The sequence below is a fragment of the Suricata suricatta genome, chromosome 13 (genome assembly GCF_006229205.1).
Source record: "Suricata suricatta isolate VVHF042 chromosome 13, meerkat_22Aug2017_6uvM2_HiC, whole genome shotgun sequence".
In the NCBI taxonomy this organism is placed as follows: Eukaryota; Metazoa; Chordata; class Mammalia; order Carnivora; family Herpestidae; genus Suricata; species Suricata suricatta.
This window is the reverse complement of record NC_043712.1, coordinates 58143699-58154687: the sequence shown is the minus strand read 5'-3', so window position 1 is coordinate 58154687 and position 10989 is coordinate 58143699.

The window sequence follows — 10989 nt, the reverse complement described above, 5'->3', positions numbered from 1 at the left end:
TGAGAGAAAGAGAAAGAGAGAGAGAGAGAGAGAGAGAGAGAGAGAGAGAGAGAGAGAGGGAGAGGGAGAGGGAGAGAGAGAGAATATGAGTGGGGGAGGGACAGAGAGAAACAGAGATGCAGAATCCAAAGCAGGTTCCAGGGTATGACCTGTCAGTACAGAGCCAGATGTGGGGCTTGAACTCACAAACCCTGAGATCATGACCTGAGCCAAAGTCAGATGCTTAACTGACTGAGCCATGCACGCAGCCCACCCTGGGCACCCTCTTTAATTTTTCAACCTGTTCCTCACACTCACCAGCAGTCTTGACCCTCTCCTTCCTGTTCTGCATTTTCCTCTTTCCATCACCTTCTAACACATGATACAATTTATTTCCATTAAACTTATATTACATTGTGTTTCTCACCAATAGAGTGAGAAGCCCTTCTCACCAAGAGCCCCAGGGAGGTAGAGAATCTTGCCTTTTCTCTTCATAGATGTATTGCAAGGCTTTACATAAAGCATATGTTCAATAAATATTTTTTAGTGATTTATGACTATACTCTTTTCACAACAGGAAAGGCATTACTTAGTATGGAATAAGATTAAAAAGTTGCAAACTATGGCAACAGAATGCTAATTTTTACATATGTTTCATGTGTGGGAAGGGGAAAATAGTTGTGATAAAAATAGGAAGGCTATACTTTAGCCTGTAGACTTGCACTGTCCAATAGGCCACATGTAACATTTTAAATTTAATTAAGAGTAAAATTTCAGTTCCTCAGCTCACTACACATATGTTATGTGCTCAATAGCCACATGTGGTTCACAGCTACTACAGTGGGCAGCACAGATATAGAACCCTTCTATCATCACAGAGGTTTCTAGTGGGCAGTGCTTCTGTAGACAATAAAAAGCTATCACTGTATTTGAAGCTGGGGAAATATAAGATCCCATCAGTGCTTTCTGGAGGCAAATGGCAGCTATGGAGGTAATGAACTAAATAGAAAAGAAAGGAAGCTTCAGGTAGGCCAGGCCAATTACAAGGCTTTAAAAGTGGCAAACAAGGTAAGAAAGAAGACAAAGTAATAGGATGTAGAGGAGAGGGCAAATTTAAAGGAATTTTGGAGTAAGCTTTGTTAGGAGTTGTTGACTTGAGAGCTGAGAAGGAAGGCAGGAATTCAAGGGTGACTGAGGAGACAGACTGGCTAGGTAGGCTCTGGGTGAGGAAAAACCATTCACGTGTCTCTTTTGACCCAGGTGTTTTAACATAGAAGACATTCCAAGAAGGTAAAATAGAAATGCAAAGATGTGCTGTAAAGCCAAGGAATGCCTGGAATGATGGCCAGATCCTCATCACGTCCCTAATATGTATTTCAGCTATGAGGTAGAGGGGAGGTCAGGGACTAAGGAAGCAATGAAGCAAGAAATGAGCAAGGTCAAGGAATGTGTGAAATTATCTCTTGTAATCATTTCTTGAGGAGAAAAAAGAAAGCTGAAATAGTCCATTTTTAGGCAATGTCAAAATGACCTCTTCAAGTAACTCCGTCAATATTGCAAGTAGAGGTAGGGGATAGATCGAGAGGAAAATACATTTGGCTTTGGACACATGGATGTGAAGTCTTTCAGACTCCCCTTGGTAAATGGTCTGCAGCCACCTATGGCACTGAGGGAAGAGAGCTTGTTACCGTGCTTCTAAAAGTAAAATGATGTCTCCACAATTAGATGCCAAAACAAAGTTGAAAGTCATTCATAAGGGAAATGTGTTCCAGAGCCCACACATTAAAAATGATAATAAATACAGTCACTTTCTACGTTCTAGTTTATACTGAGTCAAGGTCAGTGGTTTATGGAAATACTAATGGGTCTTACCTGGCTTTTTAATGGCCGGCAGAAGCATTTATAACCGAGGTTAGCATTCAATTCTAGTTTTGAGAAGCACAATGAGGGAGTTCTGGCACTGGTGATTTACATCTAGCCGTTTTGACTACTGATTTAAATTCATTTGATTTTAATCAAATCTGTCCCAGCTGAGAAGAGGAGCTCATAACAGCTAGTCTTTGTTTAATCCTAAAAAAGATGGGATTGTGTATTTTGAGGATAGAAGCACTCATTTTGTGTGCAGTTAAAAGTTAACTATTGACAAGAAGGAAGAATAAAAACAGGTTCTCTCCATTTCTGCCCATTCCTCATTCCCCCACACTTTTAGTTTTCTTTCCTTTTATTACTGAAAACAAAACACAGTTCCTTACTTGAGCCTCAGCTGTAAATGCTATTTCATATTTACAGAGTGCTTTTGCATCTATCATCTCATAAGATCTTCACAGTCCTAGTGATCAAAAGGGGAAGTAGAGAGGAAATCTTCTGAAGCTCAAGAAGATCGTGACTCATGGAAAGTCACACAGTAATTTAGCAGCCAAGAGATAATTCATGTCTGTGATACACAGCCTCAAAGGTAGCCCTAAATTATCCCTGCCTCCTGGTACTCACACACTTTGTGAAATCACCTGTCAACTGTAACAGGGTTGTTCCAATAGCATGCAATACAATGATGATATATCACTTCCACATTAGGTTCTAAAAGAAATGGCATCTTTCTTCTTGGTTTCTGTCTCCCTTCTTCCCCCCCCCACCCCCATACATGTGTCTCTCTTTTCTCTTCCTCTCTCTTTCTCTCTTCTTCTCCCCACTCCTTCCCTCCCTATATCTCTCCATTCACTTTGGAAGAAGCCAGTGACTTAAGCCACTCACGTGTGGAGAGCCCAAATGATGAGTGATTGAGGGTTACTTGAGCCAACAAGAAATGAGCAACTTTTGTCAACACACATGTGAGTAAGCCATCTTGGAATCATATCCTCCGATTAAGTCTTAAGTAGCTTAAGTCCCACCTAACATCTTGGCTACAGATTCAGGAGAGACCCTGAGCCATAGCTGCCCAGCTGAATCAGTCCCAGATTTCTGACCCTCAAACTAAGTGAGCTAATAAATAGCTGTATTAAGCTGCTAATTTGAGGATAATGTGTTATACATCAACGGATAATTTTTACTGTTTCTAAGTTTTCCCTTCCTATTTCACTTAAGCTGCACATGATTCAAAACACAATTTTGGGGAAACCTGGGTGGCTCAGTCAGTTCAACGTCCATCTCTTGATTTTGGCTCCATGCTCAGTGGGAGCCTTCTTGAGATGTTACTCTCTCTCCCTCTGCCCCTCTCCCTTGCTTTCTCTCTCTCTCTCCCTCTAAAGGATAATAAAATAAACTAATTAAAGAAAACACATAATTTTGGTTGCAAGGGTTCATATTCTGTTAGGCACCATGTTCTAGAGAGACAGAAGAGATCGATGTCTGCACATGCAATTTAAAACAATGCAGGTATTTTGTTTGAACCCATGAGCAGGAAACAAAATCACACAAAAGTGCTTGTGCTAAAACTATACCCTGTGTATGTGTGTTTGTATTTTTGAGTTCATTTGGAAACCTATAACTTATCTAAACTGAGTCTTGAAACAGGAGACTAGCAGAGAGGAAGAGGTTTGGTTGGATTCAGTCCTTTGCACAAGGAACCCAACAGGAATTACCAAGAGCCAAAGAAGTTCTTCAAATCCAAGCAGCACAGCTGGGATATTGATACTGAATACCAGAAAACTAAGGAAATGTCTTGCTTGACTGCGGCTGTCACATTATCATGCATTACAGTGCAGCAGCCCAAATCAAAGAGATAGGCAAAATTCACCAAGGACGACAGCCATGCATTTTTCCCCCCTTACAAGTGGAAAGACATCAGGAAAGGGAAGGCGGGTACAAATGCAAAAACATCTGCTCCCTAAACCCATTTAAAAAATATTTCTGCAAAAATAAATGTGAATCATCGATAGTGTATAACAGATGGAAGTGCAATATGTTTAATTTAAAGGGGGAAAAGGATGCAATTGAGGAACCAGAGAGTATGGAAATAAAATAATACTTAAGCCCATTTCACATACTGCTGCCCATTACGTTACACTCTGCTTGCCAAGAAGATATGAAGAAAATCGCCTTTTATCTGCATCAAACTACTCTGAAAGAATTCCAAATAGTTACAGCAGATTCTCTAATGGTATTTACACTCTATAGATTATTTGACAGAAGCCAAATTTTGGGACAGCAACATAATTTCCCTCTAAAATGAAAAATAAATTATAGAGTTGTTTTTGGTTGCAAAAATATTTTAACTTCACTGACCTGCCTCACAGGGACTTAACATGACAGAGCAAATAAGGAAATAAATTATTTTAGATAATAGGCAGTAACAATACAATGGCTCATGATTTGAGGAAATGCCATGTAAATATATGATTATGCAAAAAATCAAATATTCCAAATGCCTTTGAAAAAATGACCAATGGCTGACAATACAAAAAGGAACAAAAATCAACTTTTTATACTGTAGATGAATTATCTTTGGCCTAACCTTAATACAAAGTTGTTTATCTTCTCAACATGTACATAAGTCTCTTGAATTCATAGTATCAATTAGCATGAAGGATGGAAATCTTTTACATTTTCAGAAATCATTCAAAGATTTTGTTAGAACGTCTGGGGCACAGCCAAAATGGGAAACATTACTATTACACAGAACTGTATTTATTTGTTTTATCTGATAAAATAAAATAGCTTAGGAATTACAATGAACAAACAGTATATGATCACCAGACTGACTGATAAAAGCTTTTTGGTTGTGGAAACTCAGTAATATCAAGAAATACACTGTTTATCAATATGTGAATAAGATTTTAATCAGAGCCCATATAAGAATAAATTGTATGGGAAAGGGGGGTGATGGGCATGGAGGAGGGCACTTGTGGGGAAGAGCACTGGGTGTTACATGGAAACCAACTTACAATAAACTATTTGAAAAAAAGAGAATAAATTGTAAGGTTCTAAGGACATTCCAAACATTTAACAGTTAGAAATTTTTTTATAAGAACCTCCTTCTTGAAGAGGAAGAAGGCCTGAAATCCCAAAGTATCTACAGCAATTTCTGCTACTGTTCTTTACGTTACATGTAAGATATAAAGGACAGGAGCATCTGCGTGGCTCAGTGAATTAAGCATCCGACTTTGGCTCAGGTCATGATCTCACAGTCTATGGGTTTGAGCCTGCTGTGCTGACAGCTCAGAGCCTGGAGCCTGCTTGAGATTCTGTGTTTCCCTCTCTCTCTGCCCCTCCCCCGCTCACTCTCTGTCTCTCAAAATAAAGATATAAAAAAAGTTTTAATTAAAAAATATAAGATCTAAAGGACAGGGACATATCGTCTAAATGCATGTTAATCTGAAAAGCAAATTCAAACAAAATGTACAGAAAGAATTCATCAAATCTCATGTATATAAAGTCAAAAGGCACTTTTAATTTCTTATAGTTATGTGAGGTAGCAAACACCTCTTTAATTTTAAGGAAGCATACCCAAAGAAATTAAGTGCCAAATGATGAAATATAACTAGGTCACCTTTAGGTTTCTGATAAAAACAAATCATGCTAAGTATTTTAAAATGATCTATGCCCACTATTGGCAGCCATAACAGAAAATGGTACAGGTCAGTGGATGGTTTATGAATTTATCCATAGGAGTAAACAGGGGTGTGCCTTAATATAAAAATGAACAATATTCTATAATAGGGACCAGTTAAGGCCAGTGGAATATGTGACTTTTAATATTAATGTGGAATGTTCTATAGCAGGCTGACATTCAGATATGAGAATGGTCTCTAAATTATAATAATCCTCATTTATCAACAGCTTAGCATTAGTGAATACTACATTGTCTAGATACTTATTAGTCATCAGATACTTGTGACTATGAAGTAGAAATATCGATTTAATTGCTTTCCTCCAATATTTAATTTTTCAAAAACCCTATAGAAACCAAAGTGTTCCTGATATTTACATTAAATTAAAAACCATATTAATCACATCAAATCATTATGTGATTCATAATTCAAGGCTTTAAAAAAAGAGTCCAATTTATATATTAGATTTATGTCAGACTTTAAAAACAGAAGTTCTGATCTTATTGTTGAAAAATTCAAATTTCATTAATCCAGAACTGAAAGAACCAGAAAGATAAAATCACCAAAATTCATTTCCTAGAAAATAAGGAATAACAACAGATAACTTTACTGGTAAGCTAGATCATCTCTAGATCCTGAAAGAACTTTCTAAATAATCAAATAAGAATTTCAAATTGTGTACAGAATATTTTAAATGTTAAATATTTTCTTTTATTCTAATTTGGGAAATTGAATAACCTATGTGAAACATTTCTGAAATCTCCTACCTACCATAATGTTAGATTGACTTAAGCATCCGTTTCCCAACCATTTGAGACAAACTACATTTTGCCATAACATGTTATCTGTTAATATCAGTCCTTATTCAAGGGACATAAGCACATAAAACTCGGCTATTATAGAATAAATTCCATTGCAGATGAAGGCAAATCCAATGTGATTGGCTATGGCTAAGAGATCAGCTCCCCACACTCCTAACTGTAACTGCAATATGCCACCATACGCAGATCTCTTTTAGGCATGAGTTCCAAACTCCTTTGCCATGAATTAATTTTCCAAAGCTATCAAATAAACAGATTGCTTGGTTTTGAGTTAAGTTCATTCTATGCCAACACAGGTATCATTAGTAGTTAAATAGTTATAAAGGGCCTTGATATGCAAAAAGGATACCTAAGTTATATGTGACACACTTGCAGAGTCCCTTCTGCGCCAGCATACATTACGAAGGACCCCTCCTCCCACAAGGTTTCTACCTTCCTAGTCAAATGACCTACTATCTTGTAGACTCCGTGGGACCACCCCAAACACCATCACACTGAGAAACTCTATCTCACCCACCAACCCAACACCAACATGTGATTTCCCTCCTGCTGATCTTATGCGGATCAAAGGCTGAATCATTCATCTCACTGTGCTTTGTATTAGAGATATTTGTGTATTTCTCTTCTACTCTCTGTTAGACTGTGAGGTTCTTAAGAATGGATCATACGACTTCCTGTACTTGCATTTATTCTCTTTGGTGTCTGGAACAGTGCAGACTCTTGGAAAATAAATTTAACAAAATCTTTCCTTCAAAGGAATGGCAACTAGGCTCAAAGCTCTCAAACCAAAGCTGCATAAAGTATCTCATGCTGGGCTTACATGGAATACTACACTTTATGCTTTACAGAAGGGATTCTCTCCTTTTTGGATTCATTAATATGGTAATTACAACATCTTATATATCTGACTAAATATTCATCTGTGCATCAAATTTTCCTTTTCCTTCTTTGGTATTTCTTTTTTCAGGTCAGCCTTTAATACATTAAGCCTTTAAATAAAATAACTGAACAACCTGATGATGTAGAGTATATCCTAGGATCATTAAGTCCAGTTCTCCATAAATTCCTTAAGAAGCATTAAGATTATAATAATAACTTTCAAAACTTCTAAAAGTTCAAATCATACCAAAGTTCCATCCTATCATTCTCTGTGCCAAGAATGTAGATAATACTGCTTTCGAATAGGGATTATTTAGAGAATGCAAAACCAAACAATTCTGGGTTTGCTGGTCTAAGCATAATGCAGCAGCAGAAAACTTCTGATATTTACTAACAGGAAACAGATTATAAATGGAAGATGTTTAAATCTACCAAAATGATTCTGAATCATCTCTAATAAAGTGTAGCTTCCTGTTGCATTCTAAAACTAGCATAGCAAATCATCTAAAAGTATCTTTTTTCACTCATCCATTCATTCAACAAATGTTTATAAAGCACCTACTCTATGTTCTGCATTGCTTACGGGGGATGCAGTTCAGCAGTTAACACAACAGGTTGTGCCCTCCTGAAGTTTACTGGTAGTTAAAGATAATTGATCTACATTACTGGCTTCTACGAGTGGTTCACTAATCATATATAAATACAGTTATTTTAGTAGAAGACCTCTCATTGATGTAAATTTACATTGTTGTGCAATGAGTTATGAGTCACAGCATCCAGGTTCTAGTCTCTGCAGATTAAGAGGCTTTGAGAAGTCACATAACAACACATGGCCTCTGTTTCACATGTAAGTCTGGATGAATAAGTTCCACTCTGCTTTTCTTACAGGGCTATTACAAGGTTTAATAAAAAGATCCTATAGAGTCATAATGTACTGAGTACATTATGTGTATATATATACACACATATATATGTGTGTGTGTGTGTGTGTGTGTGTGTAGACACACACACACACACACACACATAAAAAATAAAGTACTAATTTTACATGCATTGCTTTATCTAATACTAATTACCATCCTATGGTACTGCAATAAAATAACATTGTTATCTATGTGTGCAAGCACATAGTTATCTAAAAAATGTATCTTTTATTAAAGAATGCATTCATTTATTTGCACATATTATTACCAACAATAGTCTGGTAGCAATCACTGCATAGGCTCATCTTCCTTAAAGGCTTTCCTCAAAAACCCCAATGTAGGTGATGGTGGAATGCATTTCAGTTTTGTTGTGGTTGGTATGAGAAAAAAATCCTGGAGCCATCTCAGAATTTATTCAACATAACTGACTCAGGGTGACCACTGAGGCCCTTTAAAGTTTCCCATTTGGAGAAGACCAAAAACTGTCCACTTGGGAAGATATAAGCACTAAACATGTCACCCCAATGACAAAGAAAAGAAAAGAAAGATATTTGGTTGAAAGGTAGTAGGGAAGAGGGAGGCCGTGTTACCTTAAAAGCTCTGAGGTCTTTAATATTAACCAAGATGAAACTTGCTTGTACCTCTTGCCAGAAATTAAATTCGATAATCGATCAAGTTCAAAGACACAGCAACAAACTGAAGTCTCCAGCTGTTTTCCCATCCTCTGCCCTCCTAAACAAAGATGGTGTCGCAGATGCAGCCAGCCTCAATTAACATTTAACCTTTACTCTTTTATGCTCAGATGCACTTTGCAATTAATATCTGTCACTCTTACTTACCAATTTTTCACAGAGAGATTCTCCTTCTTTAATCACATTTTAATGTTTGTTTCCCCATCTCCTGCCTCGATACACACATGGGGGGATGTGTGTGTGTGTGTGTGTGTGTGTGTGTGTGTGTGTGTGTGTTGTTTCTCAAGCTGGTATGTGATTGCAGTCAAATCACGATAGATTTTTCCAGATTCAAATAATTTTTTTCAGGTAAAGAATCCCAAGGCAAATAAAGAATTTCAGGTAAAGAATTTTCCAGGCAAATAAATAAAGATTCGGTTGAAACTTAAAAATATAGTACTGCATCATAATTTTTTATTAAGGATGGTAAGTATTCATAACTATGAGTTTCCAAGAACAAAGCAAAGATTGATAGTTCTATTATTTTTCAAGGACATGGACACATAATCAAATAGAAATGATCACTTCCTCTGCTTTCCCATCTGTCTATATCTATCTATATCTACATCTAAATGTTTGTATGCATGCATGGATTTCTAATGACTGCTCAACATCAAAAGTTTTAATGTTTTTAATTATTTAATGACTTAATAACATACTAAGTAATAACTTAATTATTTCTTGGCTCATTATTTTAAAAACATGTATGCTTCAATATTTTTAATTAATTTATCTTTATTTTTAAATTATTTTATAACTTTATGTACATGTAAATGACATATACTTTTGTGTAAATTTAAGGTGTATAACATGATGTTTTGATACATATATATAATTGTAAAATGATTGCCACGATCCATTAATACCTGTATCACCTCACCTAATTACCTTTTGGTGTATATGATGTAATATTTGAAATCTACTCTCTTAGCTACTTTCAAGTATATAATCTACCTCTGTTGACTATCATCACCATGCTATACATTTGATCCCTAGAACTGACTTGTCTTATACCTTGAAGTTTCTACCCTTTGACATCTCCCCATTTCCCCCACTCCTCTCTGCCCTTGGCAACCAACCACCCTACTACTCTCTATGTCTGTGAGTTCAGCTTTCTTAGAATCCACATGTGAGAATATGGAGTATTTTTCTTTCGTGTTTGGCTTATTTTACTAGATAATTTTATATTCTAAATAATGCCCTCAAGTTTCACCCATGTTTTTGCAAAAGACAGGATCTTCTTCTTTTCTGTGGCTGAATAATGTCCCATTATATATACTGTATGCATAATTTTCCAAAACGGATTCCTGTCAGGTATCATGCAAAGCATTCAAGTCTTTCTCTGAAATGACCAAAGATACCTGATAAGAAAGGATATTAGTAAAAGCTTTATGAACTATATTATAAATGAATAAGCTGAGAATAATAGGTCAGTCAGATCTGGATTTGCACATCAATGCTATGGGGCCATAACATAAACATTTCATCTCTCTGAAGTTTCCTCATCTGTAAAGTATAAATAATAATAATAACTAGACTTATTCTTACAGAGTAAACATAATATATGTAAAGCATAGCACTTGGCTTTCAAACAAATATGTGTTCCCTTACCAGTTTCTCTCTTGCTGGGGTCACAAATTCATAATGGTGGTCTCAGACACTAACTTCCAAAGGGTTACAAATGTAAAGATAAATCCATGCATAAAAATGCACTGGAAGCTACTACCTACTCATACAGTGATTACTAGTTCTCAAATTCTGCTATATTTAATAAACCTCTCTGCTCCAAACAGAATTTTTGGGCATTCTCTTTGGAGAATTAAAAAGTGGTACCTGTGTGTTTATTTCCAAATGTTTAGGAAATGTTTAAGGCTAATTTTGAGGGCATGAAGTAAGTCATCTATGATATATACTTGGCTGATAGCGTTACCTCTTCTACTATGTGCCATATTGCTTGACCTGTCCTGAATCTCAATTTTGGCCCTTCATGATATTACCCCAGTTCTTCATACACTAAAGATATGAAAGAAAGAAAGAAAGAAAGAAAGAAAGAAAGAAAGAAAGAAAGAAAGAAAGAGAGAGAGAGAGAGAGAGAGAGAGAGAGAGAGAG